General features: G+C 38.4%; 1 protein-coding gene across 6 annotated transcripts in view; it reads right to left on the bottom strand.

Moving 5' to 3' along the window:
• JPH1 (junctophilin 1) overlaps window positions 1-16,639 on the bottom strand; it is an 82,397-nt gene that overhangs the window by 29,721 nt on the left and 36,037 nt on the right. The gene's annotated exons all lie outside the window — the stretch shown is intronic.

The raw sequence follows: 16,639 nt of genomic DNA, 5'->3' as shown, positions 1-16,639 counted from the left end.
TTTAAAAAAAACCACAACTTTTACATTTCTGCCTCTGCCAGAGGGGTTGGAACTTGATGATCCTTGAGATCAGTTTCAACTCAAACCATTCCATGATTCTATGGCATGATTTCAAAGTCACTGATCAATGCTGGGAAAATAACAAAACTGGTATATTGGCCTAAAAATTTGTGAATGTCTCCCATAGTCAGGCCGTGGTGGAAATGAATGGGATCAAAAATCTCATGTCTGATATTTCAATAGGCATTTGAATAAATGGGGACTTAACATGTTTAAATTCTTGTAATTCACTGAATTTCAAATCCAAAACAATGTGGATTTGTTTGGATTACTGAACTACAGTAAAATAATCTGCCCTCGGCTTCTCTTTTTTTTCCTTCTGTTATTTCTTAAAACAGTCTTTAAGAATAGCTTGTGCAAATGTCTCTCACTTCAGACTGTGCAAGTTGATTGTTGTGTTACTATGTGATCACATTGCTTTTCCCCCAGTCTTCCTTCATCAGCTCATTTTTAAATGGTCATCTGTTTAAAAATTCCTGATTGCAGCACTCGCTGCATGTCTCAGCTCTAGCAGATAGCCTAGAGCTATAAAATGGTTCATTAGAACTGAGAGGAAGCTAAACATGGCAAAAACAGTGGAGTTTTTCAGACCTACTCAAGAGATTCATAACATTTCTGAAACAGTTACATTCAATTTCATCATCTCAGGAGTTTTCTTATTGTGTTCTAGCCAAAAGTTGAAATAGGAGTAAATTAGGAGGACAATAAAAGGAACCATTTGTATCCCATGGGCCTGGCAATACTAATCAAAAGAAATAAAATAAATGAAACCCTCAAATTTCCTATTACTTCCATCTAAAAATTCAGTTTTATTTTCAAGGAATAAAGAAAAGCTCTGTGTGTTTTAGACAAAGGAAGAATTAAAAGTTAGCACTGACTTGGATGAGTAGGAGATTAACAGTGTGGCAGACATGGCATTTCTAAAAAGATGTTTAATCCCATTGGGTTCTAGTATAAACACTGGCATAAAAAAATCCCACAGACAGTTTCATCTGTGGTGCCTGGAGAAGATTTTATTTATGTCCTCCTTAAAACGTGTATGGGGATAAATGCTAAATGTTATTTCAAAGCTTAGCTTGTCATAATTTAATGAATAAATATCAGCTCAAGTTGCCTTCTCATCAGTCCCCCTAGGACTCTAAAAAAAGGGTTAGAATAGCAAATAAGCAACAATACCTTTAACTTGTAGTCAGGATCAGGAAAGAAATTGTTAATCAAAACAAACACACTGTATAATCCCATATGTACTCCATGCAGTTCATGAATGGTTGTACGGTATGTACTCGCTTAGTAACAGTAATCAAAACTGTTCTTTCTCTATAATCATTATTTTCAATTAGATGAGCTATTCTTAGCTCCTGCATAATTATGTCTATGTAGCATAAACCTAATGAAGCAATCATAGTACTGGGACACTGTTGTATGAGACAATAATGTCTGCACATGGATAAACTAGACTCTGATCATCCTATTGTGATGACAGAACAACCAGACTATTCTCATGTAAAAATAGTCTAATGCTATTGTCACAGCTGCAGTAGAAATTTTAAAAGCTAATATACTAAATGACCAGTATTGGAAAATTGTACTGCCAGTTGTTTATTGATGTGAATTTTCTGTAGTATTATAGCCAAGAAGCAAATGACACATCCTGTCTAAGCATGTATGAAAGTGGCAGAAGCACTGAATGGAGACACAGATAATGAGCTACTGATGCTCGGCTACATGAAGTGGGGCGGAAGCAAGTCACAGTAGGAACACACAGGAACAGAAGGTAAACGAACGCTACCTTGCTTGGCCGCTCTAACTCACACCTTTCATTTCTTTTTTAACCTATCACTTCCTGCTGTTCTGCTGCTTTCATACTGGCAATCAGGAGCCCCGGCAGATCAGGATGGAGTGGCTGCTGAAATGAGTGCTGCTGATACACCAAAAATCCACAGCATAGAGGGATGAGGCAGCACGAGCTACAGCAGAGCAGGGACAGAAGAGCAGCACCAGTGTCCATGCTCCCAAGCAGGCCTTCTGCCAGCCAAATAGCAATGTGTGCACATGGCCGTGCAGAGACATCTCCCTAACGGCCTTTTCAGTGAGCACCAGCATGATACTTGGCAAATGGAAAAAAAAAACAGAAGAAATGGGCAGAGTCCAGCTTCTGTATCTAACAGAGCTGTGCACTTCAGCTGTGAATACATGCTTTTCACTTCACACTATTTGTTTTCTATTATCTTGGTGTCAGGATACTTTACTAACTTGCATGTGTACTTTTTTATTTCAATTTACAATCGTATGGTCAGATTTTTTATTTTCTATTTTACTTCCTGCACACTCACTTCTGTCAGACTCAAATAATTTTTCAGTTGCTTTTTTTATTTCTTCTCATTCTCTCTTCCACGTTTGCTTTTCCTGTATGTTTTCCAAATTACCTCATTGGCATTATGTTTTATTTGTACTTGCTTTATTCTGCCTTGCACTGACTGCCCCCAGTAGCAGGGTTATCATCAGAGGCTATGGAGAGAGATGTTGGTTTGGTATGATGACTACTGAAAGGGAGATAGCAAAGCCAGACAGCCCCACTGGAAGGTAAGTCCATTTATATTTCACACAGTGTGAGAAAGCCTTCAACTTGTATCCTGAAATAATTTCACCACTGTAAAGTCTCTCCACTTTGTACATTTTCAGTAATTCATCCAGGGAGTTTAAGTCTTCTATATATCAGGTCAAAATCACCCACATTTGAACAACCAACATCTTCTCGAGAGCTCTTTTACAATATTATTATTATTATTATTATTATTATTATTATTATTATTATTATTATTATTATTATTATTATTATTATTATTATTATTATTATTATTCTGGAGCACTCTACATCCACTGCTGTAACAAGAAAATGTTTATGAGAACGTTTGGAAGAGGAAACTCAAAAAAAATCTCTTCTGTTTCCCAACCAAGAAAAAAGGCACAGGTATGGTATGTGGGGCCTGTAAGCATACCAGCCTACATCATGACCGAATAAGGGCTGCAGGACCAATGATTAACTGCATAACTGCTATTAGTACAAATGTTATTTGGACTCCTATCAGTCAGACTTTGAAAGCCTAAGCTTCCTAGACTGTGAGACAACTGGTACTGCTACCAATGTCTTTTTTCTCTGGTTGGTTGTGTTGGTAAGTGTATAGATGGATTCTGAGCTACACTCAAGGGATTAGAAGCACAGACTTGGAGAGGATCATACTGTGTCCCCTTCCAGCAACACTACAAGCAGATTTCCATCTACTTATGTCTCAAAAGTGACTTGGAGGGGGAATGCTGAGGGCTGAAGGGCTTAAACATTATCTAGCACTCTGTAGCAACAATGCTTCTATATAATACCATTTGTCTTGAATGCATTATGTAATATTTATCTAAATTTAAACTCCATTTAGAACTGTCCATTCCCCTTGAGATTATCTTGTATTTCCATTATTTCTTTATAATTCATGTCCAGTCAGTGTCAACTGACAACATAAGCAACATACATTCTTTCATTCATCTTTCAGCTTTTATTAAGCACAGGGATTCCAACTTGCTGATATATATAATTTTCTCACTTTTCAGTTTGCCAAATATATGGACCACAATTATGTTCCCAAATACAAGTTATCCTAAATTAATAATCTTAGCAATGTTACTTACTAAAAGGTTTCTGTGTTGTAGAAAAATAAATAAATCAGTAAAGTCTAAACCTGCATAAATTACTCAGAGATACAGAAGAGCTGCTTAGAAAGTAATGCCTCCTATTTTATTATGTTGGCCCATGACATCAGAGGGACATGTTGGTGCTATGGCAGTAAAGTTTGAACTGACCAACATTCCATTACGTTTTGTCACCATGTGACAGATGGCAGCTGAGGGGCAGTTTGACAAAATGGTGCCTGACACGGAATTGTGTATGAAGCAAAGGTGTGTGACTGAACTCCTTCATGAGGAAAAAGTGGTACCCACTCATTGCTGCTTAGCGCATGTTTTTGGAGGCCAAACAGTGGACGTGCGCACTGTGAGGTGGTGAATGGTGTGTTTCAACAGTGATGACAGCATTGTGAAAGACCAGCAACATTCTGAATGCCATGCACAGTTATCACACCATGAAATGAACAGTGTCTTGATCAGCTCATCCATGTGAACTGGTGGGTTACAACTAGGGAACTGCATATGGAGATAAATCACAGAATCACAGAATCACAGAATGACCCGGGTTGGAAGGGACCTCAAGGATCATGTAGTTCCAACCCCCCTGCCTGGCAGGGCCACCAAACATACACATTTACTAGATCACGTTGCCCAGGGCCCTGTCCAACCTGGTCTTGAAACCTGCAAGGATGGGGCATCCACAACCTCCCTGGGCAGCCTGTTCCAGGGCCTAACCACTCTCCTAGTGAAGAACTTCCCCCTAACATTCAACCAAAATCTTCCCTCTTTTAACTTAAAACCATTTCCCCGTGTCCTGCTATTGTCAGCCCTTTCAAAGAGTTTACTCCCCTCCTTGGTGTAAGTTCCCTTCAGGTATTGAAAGGCTGCAATGAGGTCACCCCGCAACCTTCTCTATCACAGAATCACAGAATCACAGAATGACCCGGGTTGGAAGGGACCTCAAGGATCATGTAGTTCCAACCCCCCTGCCTGGCAGGGCCAAACTCTAGGCTGAACAAACCCAACTCCCTCAGCCTGTCCTCATAGGGGAGGTGCTCCAGCCCCCTGATCATCTTTGTGGCCCTCCTCTGGACCCTTTCCAAAATCTCTATGTCTTTTTTGGTCTTTGACACTTTGCTGTGTTGAACCTCATTAGTTTCACCCGAGCCCAGCTTTCCAGCCTGTTGATGTCCCTCTGAATGGCATCCCTTCCTTCCACCTTATCGACCGCACCACTTCAGCTTGGTGTCTTCAGCAAACTTGCTGAGGCTGGCATGCATGAATATATTGGAAACAATGGTGGCAATACTGGAATATCACAAAGTTTGCACCAAGTAAGTCTCACAAATGCTTCACATAGGAACAGAAAGAACACCATATGCAAGTTTGTCAGGACCTACTGAACCAACATGAGGCTGAAGGTGAGAGTTTCCTGGATCATGTCGTTACCAGTGACAAGGCATGGTGTCATAGATGCAGGCCAGAACCAAAAAGGCACTCCATGGAGTGGTGACATGTAAACTGATGTGCACTGTTCTTTGGGACAATCTTTCCAGATTTCCCAAGGCCTGGACAAACCATCACATCTGACCACTACATTTGCTGGCAAAAATGTAGTGCTCTTTGTGTCCATTGCAAAAAAATTGTGCTCTTTGTATCCATTGCAGTGTCCATGGAAATAAATAAGAAACATTAATTTCAGAGAGACCTATGTGTTTAATTTATGGCAATCGTCAGGTTTGTCTGAGTAACTTCACATATTGCAGTTTGCTACCTGTATCATCCCTTCTGAAACTGGAATTCTATTAAAAAAGTCCTTTTTTTCCCCTCAATTCTAAAATTCACTTATTTTTTTCTAGTAAGCAAAGAATCCTGTGTTGTTGGTTGCTTTTTTTTTTCACCCACATATGAAATTTTACAACCTTTTATTCTATCTTTTGGAGGTTGAACTCTGCAACATTCCTACAGATATCAAAACGGTTTCAAGAAGAAGAGGAGACCATAAAGAAGAGAAAAACTGGAAGGAATAATTCTTTAGAAGATTATTATTATTTTTTTTCCCTATTTCCATCTATGCATTTTTTGATATAGCAATTAAAAGACTGTCATTTTTCAAGTGCACTAATCATCTTGCTCATCTTCTTTCAGAGATAATACAGAGTGGAAAACTATTCTCTTACGGTAAGATAAAATTATGTCTGTGCACAACTACACAGAGTTACTTAGGAACTCTAGGCTCCACCTTCATTACTCTCAGCAACTCAGTACTATAGTATAGCTCAGAAGTGAGGTGACGTCACTGAATATCAACAAGAAATGGGAGTTTCAGAGAAACAGGGCAGTAAAAGAATTACATACGGATATTGCAACATGGGAACTCTGTGTCATTGCGAAACTTAAAGTGCTTATAAAGTGCAGACTGAACTGACCAAATGAAGCATATGTCTTCAATAAAGAGAGCCAGAATTCTCTGAAGTCCTTTATGTCTTGCTGGATTTAAGTCTCAAGATGCTGTTCCCTCTCAATGAACCGACTTCACTCAAGGACTGGACTAGCTTGGCATTGCCATCAAACTTTCATGTAGTGAAGCATAAACAGAGCTACTATATGCACAGTGCTGGAACCTTGGCCTACAGAATCTCACCTAATGGAATTTGCTTCAGCAAACTCCTCTTTTCCAGTCTCAATTCGTTTCCACTGTCTCCTGTTCCCCCAACCCCCGCCCCCCCCCCAAAGTTCTATTCCATATTAGAAGAACTGAAAAAATACTAATTTTACTTAAAAACTCATGAAAAATGGAGGAAATTTCATAAAATGGAGGAAATTCCATAGGAATGGCAGACAGTCAATCTAGTTTCAGTACTTGAGAAAATAAACTGAGGGTACTGGCTAGCTTGCCAGATGTCAGTCCTGAGCATAAGTAACAGCATAAATAAACAAGGTCTACATCCACAAAGATTTATAGGCTAACAGCATATATCACCAGAAACCGGGCCTTAACAAAAAGTAGATTTTGCCAAAGACTTCATACTTTTATCTAATGATTACAGGTCTAATACCTTATAAGATTGCCTTGACTTAACATACTTAATTTTCCTTTCTGATCCTGTGACAAAATAGTATCATAAATTATGTACAATTAAAATAAGGCAAATCAAAATGGCTTGAAAGCTAATTCACTCATGCACATATCAAAACATAACCCAGAAGACATCGAAATAATGGGTTGACACATGTGAACTGAGTTTTGCTGCAGAGCAGTTAAATATTTTAGTTTTATAACATCTAAATAAAATCTGAAACGTACTGCATTAGATATGACAGATTATACAACTTTCTGATTCAACCAAACCCAGAAGGATATTTCATTATGTATATCCCAAAGTTCAAGGATAATAATTCCAAAAAGCATTGCATTTGACTGTACTGAAACAAAACACAGAGAAAGGAAAAACCTAGCCAGTATGAGAGACTGATATGGCAAGTGGCACACGAGTATGAGATCAGCTTGGATGGCCCCATGCTGCAGCAAAAGGAAGGTTTAATGTAGTCTTTCTACAACTAAGAGACAAAAACCAAGTGTAAACAAGAATTTGTTATTGCCTTGCAACACAATCCAGAATCCACAAAACCACTAATGGAAAAATACCCAACTCATCTATGTCTCAAGAAGGGAAATGTCAGAACCACAGAACAATCAAAGTTCTGAAAAGAAAAGCTTTTTGACCTAAGCTTCTGCAATCTCACATCTAACTCATTATTGGAATAACACTGAGAAGTCACTTCTCATGGTGTAAGCATGGATACTCAACAGTGGAAAATATAGAAGACAAAATGGAGAAGGCCAATATTTCAGAAAGACACAGCTGGTACAGCCATTAGAAGGCAAATTTGGATGTACTCAACTTTGAAATGCACTGAATAAATTTCATGTAAAAAAAGATTTCAAAATCTTGCAAATGATATTAGGCAGAGTACGAAAAATCTTCTTTAATCCATTTTTTTGGTGAGAAAAATGACATAGTCTTTTGTTTACAGGAAGTGAGATTACATGATTTAGAGGATGTTTACATTACGTATTTCAGACATCTGACATCAGTGCCTCATTTGAGACATCCCTCTCACTCCTCTATAAGTAAACTTTAAACATTTGCAGTCTGATCATCTGAATGTCATGGATGATCACTCTGCAGTGGTCAGTGTGAGCATATTCTGCTGTGCCTGTGAATGTAAACAATCTTATTGGGAACATCAACCTACGTTTTTACTACAGGTTCAATCCTGTAAAATCCTGCTTGTTTAAAACCAGTTTGAATACTCCTTTAGACACCTATGGTCCCCTTTAATAAAAGCAGATCTGCTCCACAAATTCAAGGGTGCTGAGGTAACTGTTTCTATAATTTATACCAGTCACACGTGAGGTCAGCAGTTCAGAAAGATTTCAGGAGAATGAAGGATAGCATCCTAAAAAAGATGGTATTTCTGAAAATCCACTTTTAACATACAGCTGTTAGTTCTATTTCCCTCATCAGTCTTCTAGCCCTACAGACTCTCCCAGATGCTCAGAAAAAACCTCACATGCAGATGTCAGAATTTAAAAGGTGGTTTTAGGTCACTGTCAAAGCGTCACTTGACAAGCTGCAATTACACTGTACACTCCCTAACCTTAGGTGTCCCACTAGCCTGGCATTATTTATACTCACACCAGACTATCAGCCCATGGATAACATACATCTTCATGTGATGTATTCACTGCCATCCGTTATTCTGTCAGGACCTTGAATGAGAAGTTTTTCTTTCTTATTGATTGTACTTCATCTCAGCACTAGCAAAGAAATCTTAAGATGATATAGTCGTCCATTTCAGCAATAAGTGCAACATAATTTCAAACAGAAGGGAAATCCTCCTGTGGGGCAACATACAACTCAGTGGACAAAACCACCCTTGTATACTGTGCTCCTCGGGTATTTTCCCAATGATGATTTCACAGACAGTATCTTTTTATGTCACTAGCTCCCAGGCACATCTAGAATGTACATCTTGATGTGCATTTGTCTATCCTTCTTCATAGGATAGACTACATCTTAATTGATCTTATTACTAAGTCTCCTTAGAGAGCAATATTTTTTCCCAGTTTCCTAGCCTCCTAACGGTAATTCCTGCAGACAGGAGATTTTTGGAAAAGATAAAGGAAAATCTGCCAGCAAACAATTTGTTTTTTTTTTTTTCTGATCATCATGGCCAGTTATGCTGGTTGACTACAGCAACTTCTGAACCTGGTTGGAAGCATAACAAAAAACAGTACACTCTTGAGCTTCAGATGCTCGATGATATATCTATGAAAAAAATAGGGAGTAGAAATGCATCTTTTTCCATCATCCTAAAAAATGAGTTTCAAGGACAAAGAACTCCATGCAATAGTGATTTAGCAAAAAATAAATCCATGAAAAGAAATGGGAACACAGGGACTGCTGTGATCATTTGCTTACAGAATTTCTAGGGTGCATTTAGAGCACTGCACTTTCCACCTGTCAAATTTTATTTTATTTTTAAACTGCACTGCTCTCTACACCTGTGACAAATGAAATACAATGGGAGGTATGACAAGAATGCTATCAATACCAATATATGGCGGCTCTTCAAGACCTTGATCATAAGAAGGCAACTAATGAGGAACCCAGGAATACAACTGGATGAAAAATAAGAACAGCTTGCAGGAAAAGGAAGAGACTAGGAGGTATCTTTGCATCAAAAGAGACTGTTTTCAATTTAAACAATAGTATTTTTCATCATTCTACTGAATTTAATCACTTTCAAATGTTTGTAAAAATAAGAGAAATAAAATATGAAAAATACATTTTAAATTATTTCTAATTGGAATAATTCTAGAAAATTTTCAGAAGCTCTGGTCATCAATAAATATATTCATGAGAACCATGCCAAACATCGTCCTTGACAAAGTCTGTATTGCTTAATCCATTCTCTATACAGAACTAGTATGCTTTTTAAGGATTTTTTAAAACTTATGGGGAAAAAAACAGTCCACAGTGTTGCCTGTCCCTTTTCCAAAAGTTTAGCACAAACTTTCACTCATTATCTCAGAATAATACTTGTAGGGAACTGAAATCTTAACAATCGAGAACATCTGTAAACATGTAATTCCACTTAAACAAAGAGCACAGTAGACTTATATTTGAAAATAATCATAGAAACACAAAATCATTCCATTTGGAAAAGACCTCTAAGATCATCTAGTCCAACTGTCAACCCATCACCATCACTCCCAGTAAATGATATCCCCACAAGTTACATCTACACCTTTCTTGGATAACTCCAGGGATAGTGACCCCACCATCTCCTAGGGCACCCTGTTCCAATGCTCCACCACTCTTTAAGAGAAGAAATTTTTCCTAATATCCAACCTGAACCTCCTGCGGTGCAACTTGAGGCCATTACTTTTCATTCTATCACTAGTTACTTGGGAGAAGAGAGTGACCTCCCACTTTGCTCTAACTTCCCTTAAGGTAGTCAATCATTTCAAACATTTCAAACACAGGGCAGGTGACAGCTATTCCACAGTTTTTGTTGTCTCTAGCATGAAAAAAAAATCTGGGCTTACTACAAACACAATTACAACAGATACAGTTAATAGCTTTAAAATAAATTTCTCTCACATAGGTAACACGTGCATAAATAAGTATATGTATATACACTAACCCTCTGTTAGTGACCTACAGTGCTACCCAGTCTGAAAGAATGACCACCATATCCTGCTAGCTAAGAGAAAATTTGAAGTAAAAAAAAAAAAAAGGACATTGCTCTCTGCTAGTTCTATGAAGGCTGATGAGCTCAGCCAGATGCCTGAGGGCACACTGTGGAGTCCACACTGCTGAAAGTTCACAGCAGGCTATTATTCCTGCTTCAGAGTGGTCCTTAACTGCTTTGTTCAGCTGAAGTCATGCAGATCTGCACTGTGAGGCTAAAGATTAATTTCTGTATTCTAATGTAGTAATCACATGTAAAAGTAACAACTTATTTCAGATTCAAGGACTCTATTGTTTTGAGCCTCTCTGAATAGTCACGGTCTATTTGCTCCTTTTAATTTGCTTAGAACAGCCCTTGTAGCCCTGACATTCTTCTCCTGCCTTTTCCAGCAAGCAAGTATCCTCTTTTCTATGCTGCTAGTAACAGAATTTCAGTAGAAATACAACTATATGCCATGAAAGAGGAAGTATATCTCAATATTGTCAATACTGATTTCCTGTTTTTCTCTTTTCACATAAAGTGATTTATCAGACTTGACAAAGTTTGATGGGTTTTACTGATTCCTACGAGTAGGCATTGGAGCATCTACTAAGACAAAAATCTGCAAAATAACCTGACCACTACCTCCAGCAAAAAGCTCTTTCTGATACATATCACAAAGAAACAAAAAATGATTGATGTCGGAAGGGTCTATATATCTGGTCCAAACCCTATTCAAGTAGTGCCACTCAGAAGAGGGTGCCCAGAACCATACCCAGGTGGCCTTTAAAGATCTCCAAGCAGGAGAATTTACAGCCTCTCTGTACAACCTGTGCTAGTTTTCTATCATGAACAGCTATTTACAGCACCTTGTTATTTACACAGTGTAATTTCTAAAACTAACTTGACGCTAAAAATGAACACCAAATAATATTTTTGTGAGACGTAGTGCCCTACTGAGCAATTCCTGAGCCTCAAAAATTACACCCAAATGCAGATCTCGGAGCTTTGATGAGTATTGGAGAGGGCAATATGTTGCATCTTCTCTCTTTTCCATAGCAAAACCACTATAGCCTTTTCAGCTTGCATGAAGCACTGGATTTGCTGTGCTCCACAGAGTGATAGTGCTGTGTAGGCAAAAGAGCCTTTCTAATGCATTAGCCATCACTACGTATGTTACAACTAAGTTCTTTACTCTTCATATCTTCAGTAAGTAACACTATAGAAGTAACTGGTGCTACTACAGCAATTCCTGTAGCTGGCTACTGTTGGCTGAATTCCAGTAGGTCAGAGGGGACTACTTTTGCCTGCTGTTTTTCTTGAGGACATTGAAGGAGTCTCATCATGCTATGGGCATACATCATGACAGGGGAAGGGTTTATAAATTCTGGGATAGGCAGTGTCCTGGAGCAGGTTTGTAGGCTGGGTGCATTATCTTGTCAGGTTGTGTACCGAGATGATCCTTCTTAGAGTTTATACAAATCCATATTCACCTAATATGTACCTTATTTTATCAACCCCATGGGCAAGTATGAAGGTCAGAAGCACAGTAAGCCTCAGTGTTGCCTTAGTTCCTCTACTGAAGCCTGTACTGATGGGGCTTAAAGGAGTGGATGATGGTCTTGAAGAATTACTGAAAGAGCATGGAAAATAAATACTGCAAGGAAAGTAAACCTTGCTGAAATTGATAATTCAAGAATATGATCACAAGGTAATTCATTGATTTTCCAGTTTCACACAATTGGCAAAATAATAACAATGAAATTCTCTCACTCAAGTCAGATATTCAGCTGTATTTATCAGTGAAGTTTATATCCATTGAACATAACATGTGACCTTATGCTTAGCTGACAATATTTTAAAAGTGTGAAGGTCTGCTCAGTATAGCCATCTTGCTGCTCTGTCACAAACGTGCCTCAGCAGCAAGTGGATGTATAGTTAATCTGATTTCAAACTAGAAAGGAGAAGCCAGTTGATCGTAAATAAAGGCTCACTCTTGAATCCTATTAAATAAATAACATTTTCACCCTCTCTGAGACAGATGTGCAGCGAAATGCCTGCTGAGATTAAGGAAATCTTTGCTATGAAGCACAGCACTGAAGAAGACTGCTAATGTACCATAACATGTTAGTTTTTGAATTCTATGGACCTTCTTCAACATAACTTGAAATCTTGTGTTAGTGCTTTGGGCAGTTTCTTGTTCTTAAACCTAACCATGCAAATTCAGCTATGAAGTACTACAACTTAACACTTTTTCTTCAAAGGCCAGCAAGTCTGGTAGTGAAGTACTATTTCAAATAGTCAAATTGTTGCTGAAAATACAAGATACAAAATAACCTCTACTGAAGGGGCAACATGGAATCTAAATTTCAGTAAGGCAATCAATCTGGAATTCCACAGAAGGGGTAGAAATATATGTGTATATATATATATATATATATATATATATATATAAGCTTGAAGTTCTTCAGTCTAGCATTTTCACAATACTGCATGTTCACTGCAATTCATATATGTAGAAATGCAACCTCTCAGGTAATTTGTTAAAAGAGAAGAACAATATACTTTTTCTCCTGTTTTCTGGGTTCGAACAGGAACTGAAACTGCAAGGCTGTTCAGTTCCAGGTTATTTGGATGCAAATCATACAGCTCAAAACATTCTCTCTCATCACCAAGCTATCTAGGTGTAGTTTCTAATTTAAACATACCATATATTTCATAAACAGTGACAGCACCATGGAGAATTCTGAGATACAGAAACCTTTATTGGTAATTCCAGGTATATCATGCATTACCTCCCTAAACCTGCAGACTTTGCATCAGTCTTATAATTCAAACACGAAATAATTAAATAAAGTATTACCAACCTGCAAGTGAGAAAATGTACAGACAATTGTGAATTGCTTTAGGACAGGAAATAAATGGTCTTTCTTATCTACCTTGAGAAACTGCCTGGCATTTACAGTGCCAAGGAAGCAGAAGCTGCATCTATAGCTCATGTAAAGAAGTATGGTCAAGCAAAAGATCTACAGAGTAATCACTGCAGGAGTAAAGGAAATAAGAGCTGTCTCTAACACAGAAGATTGAAACTGCATGGATGAGACAAGACAAATGATTTTTAAAGACAGAAGCCTTAGCTCCTAAACAATTAAACTTAACGGAAAAGATGAGAGTCTGAAAGCTTGTATTTTCTAGAACAAGTTTAACAAAGATCTCAGCATTCTTGTTAAATCTATTCGATTGTCTCAAAAGCAAGAATACTGACCAAGAAAAAAGAAGTGACTCCAGCAGCAGTACTTAGAAGCAGCTGGCTTCTAAGAGAAGACTGTGATAGGGATATTGGGACATTATGCTCTTTTGGCAGTTGTACAGTCTGTGTTCAGGAGCACATGTGCCCATCTCCCATTGCTCACGGTCCCAGCTCTTTTGGTGTGTATACAGTGCTGTTATCTACATGTTGAAGAACCACAAGCTCTAAAATGATTCCAATTTCTCCAGAAGCCCCGAAGCCTACAGCTACATACTCCAGGCAATTGCTGGTCAGGTTACCTAGTGTGTCCATTACTTCTTGTGAAGCTACTTGCCTAACAGTGATCCCTTTTATTTCATTAAAATTGAGCTCTTCTGTGTTATCCTAAGAGTGAGGTATCACTCTGCCCTAAATGAAAAGATTTTTCTTGGCTGTCAAAACCAGTTAGCCAAACAACTGCCACAAAGCTGAGGTGTATAGTTTCCTTCCACAAAGGTCAAGTCATTTGTGGCCTTTGACCCTAGGTGTGCTTTAGCTTAACAGGATTGCTCTGTATAATTAATACAACTTAGGTGGCCAGATTGGAATTCTTGTAAAAATATTCAAGCTTTTTTTCTTGCCTATTTCTAAATTAGTCATGTTTTACTTTAGCTGGTGCCCACCACAGTTTTTTTTTACTGAATTTAGCAATCAATTAATGTGGATAATCCTGCCCGAATCAGAAACTGAAATAACATGACCTCACAGATGTGATTCATTCCCATGTGCCTGTCTTTTGAGTTTTCAGACACATTAATGATGACCCCAAATCTTCCACATACTCACACCTCACTGGCAAATCAACAAGAAGATTCTCATCTCTCATTGGTGCAGATCACAGTTTTAAAAAGTGACTGAAAAACGGGATAGTACTTCATATGAAGACAAGTGACCTGCCAGGTGTTTCTCAGTTCAAAGTACCACCCACAAGATATTACCTTGAGATGCCAATTGGGCTGGTGCTGGGCAAACCACCAAACACAGAAGGAATGGTCCCCCTATTCTGTCACTGTCAGAAAGTTCTGATCAATAGCACTATGTTCAGGTGGAGGCTGGTCTCAAATGGCATCTGTGTCCCCAAGGGGTCTCCCCTGGGACCACTACTTTTTAAAATCTGTTATCCAGAGAGGGTGATCAAAGCATCTTCAGGAAGTTTGTACACGACACTAAGTTGAACAGTGCAGCTGACACAACAGAAGGAAGGGACCTGAACAAGCTTGAAAAGTGGGCCCACATGAAACTGATTAGGTTCAACAAGTCCAAGTGAAGATGTTGCACTTGGGCCACAGCAGTGTCTGATATGCATATACACTGGGAAAAGAACTGAAAGCTGGAAGACTTGGGTGTGGCGATGGATTAAAAGCTTGATGTTAGTCAGCAGTATGTGCTTGCAGTTCAGTAGGCTAACTGTATCCCAGGCTGCATCAAAAGAGGGGTGGCCAGCAAGGAGAGAGAGGTGATTGTTTTGTGCTTTGCCCTTATGAGGACCCACTTACAGTACTGCATTCAGGTTTGGGGCCCCCAGTACAAGAAAGATGTGGAGCTTTTGGGAAGGGTCACAATGATGACTGGAGGGCTGGAGCTCTTCATTTATAACCAAGATCTGTATCAAGGTACTGGGGTAACTATGGCTACTGGTGTCTATGTTGGGAGCATAAATGGTGCTATCACCTCTTGAACTTAGATCTCAGTAGGCTGCAAGACTATCAGTACATTGGTAGTTATTGTGACAGCTTGCCATGGCAGTTAAGCTGCTTCCGAAGATTAGGTTTTTGGTCATGAACCTCCCAACTTGTGCATTCCAATAGATAAGAGAAGGTATATGAATAGCTGAACACTCTTTTTTCCAGAAAAATAATATTTGTCCTTCTTGTTGTTACTGTGCAGGAAAGATTATGTTGGTTGCAAGACAGATTAAATTTGAAGTATTCAGATTTTTATCTGTAGTTTAAAAATCTCTGTGCAAGGGCATCTGAACTGGAGAACACAAGATCACAATAGACACATATTTTTGGATATGCTGGAAGATTTTTTAAATGTTCAAACCAAGAGCAAGTATTTTTAATACCTACCACATTCTCTCTTACCATAAGAGGATAATAAAGAACTACCTGTGCTATCTTTATGACACTATGTGCAAGTGTGATAAGACTAAAGTAGATATAGGTCCATGAAGGATGCTGTTGTTAAAATCAAACAAAGCAACCATGTGGCAGTATAACTTGCCAGAAGCATACACTATACCCAGAGTGATATACACCTGAAGAAGAAATGCCATCTGGTGAGACTGGAGCATGGTCTACTGCAGAGCTTCAGCTGAACGTTGCTTGTGTGTGAATGAGATTTTTGCCAGCAGATGTCAAGAGCTGAATTTAGCTCTGTTGGAGATGAGATAATTAAGCAAAGAAGAGACCACCTCCAGCTAATTACTCTTATTCCTGCAGTAGCTCGGCATTAAAGCCTATGAATTTCATCTAATGCAAGCTTTAAAAACTTGAAGAATGTGAAATACGGAATTCAGAAGCTTTTTCTTTCTCTTTAAAAGATATTTGGTATCCATCCTTGAATTTAACTAAAGAGAAAAAAAGATCTATTACTTAGGTTAACTAATAGGGCATAATGTCAAAGAATCAAACAAAACTTCAGAACTTCTTTTCTTAGTACTGGCAATATCACAAGTAAAATTACTCAATGGATATGTCCCTGAATAAATCCATGAATCCTACTTCCTTCTGCAGTGAGTACCTTTTCCAACTTAGCAAAATCCAATCCACTTTCAAATCACGTTAGGAAAAGGCACCATAATCCTAAGACTACAAAAGAGAATTTAGAATAGTTAATCCAAAATACTGTACGTATAGAAAATCCCAG

Source organism: Coturnix japonica, chromosome 2 (genome assembly GCF_054131305.1).
Source record: "Coturnix japonica strain WE chromosome 2, WE-NBRP24, whole genome shotgun sequence".
Classification (NCBI taxonomy): Eukaryota; Metazoa; Chordata; class Aves; order Galliformes; family Phasianidae; genus Coturnix; species Coturnix japonica.
The sequence above is the reverse complement of the archived record's forward strand: the minus strand, read 5'-3'. Positions and strand labels throughout refer to the sequence as shown.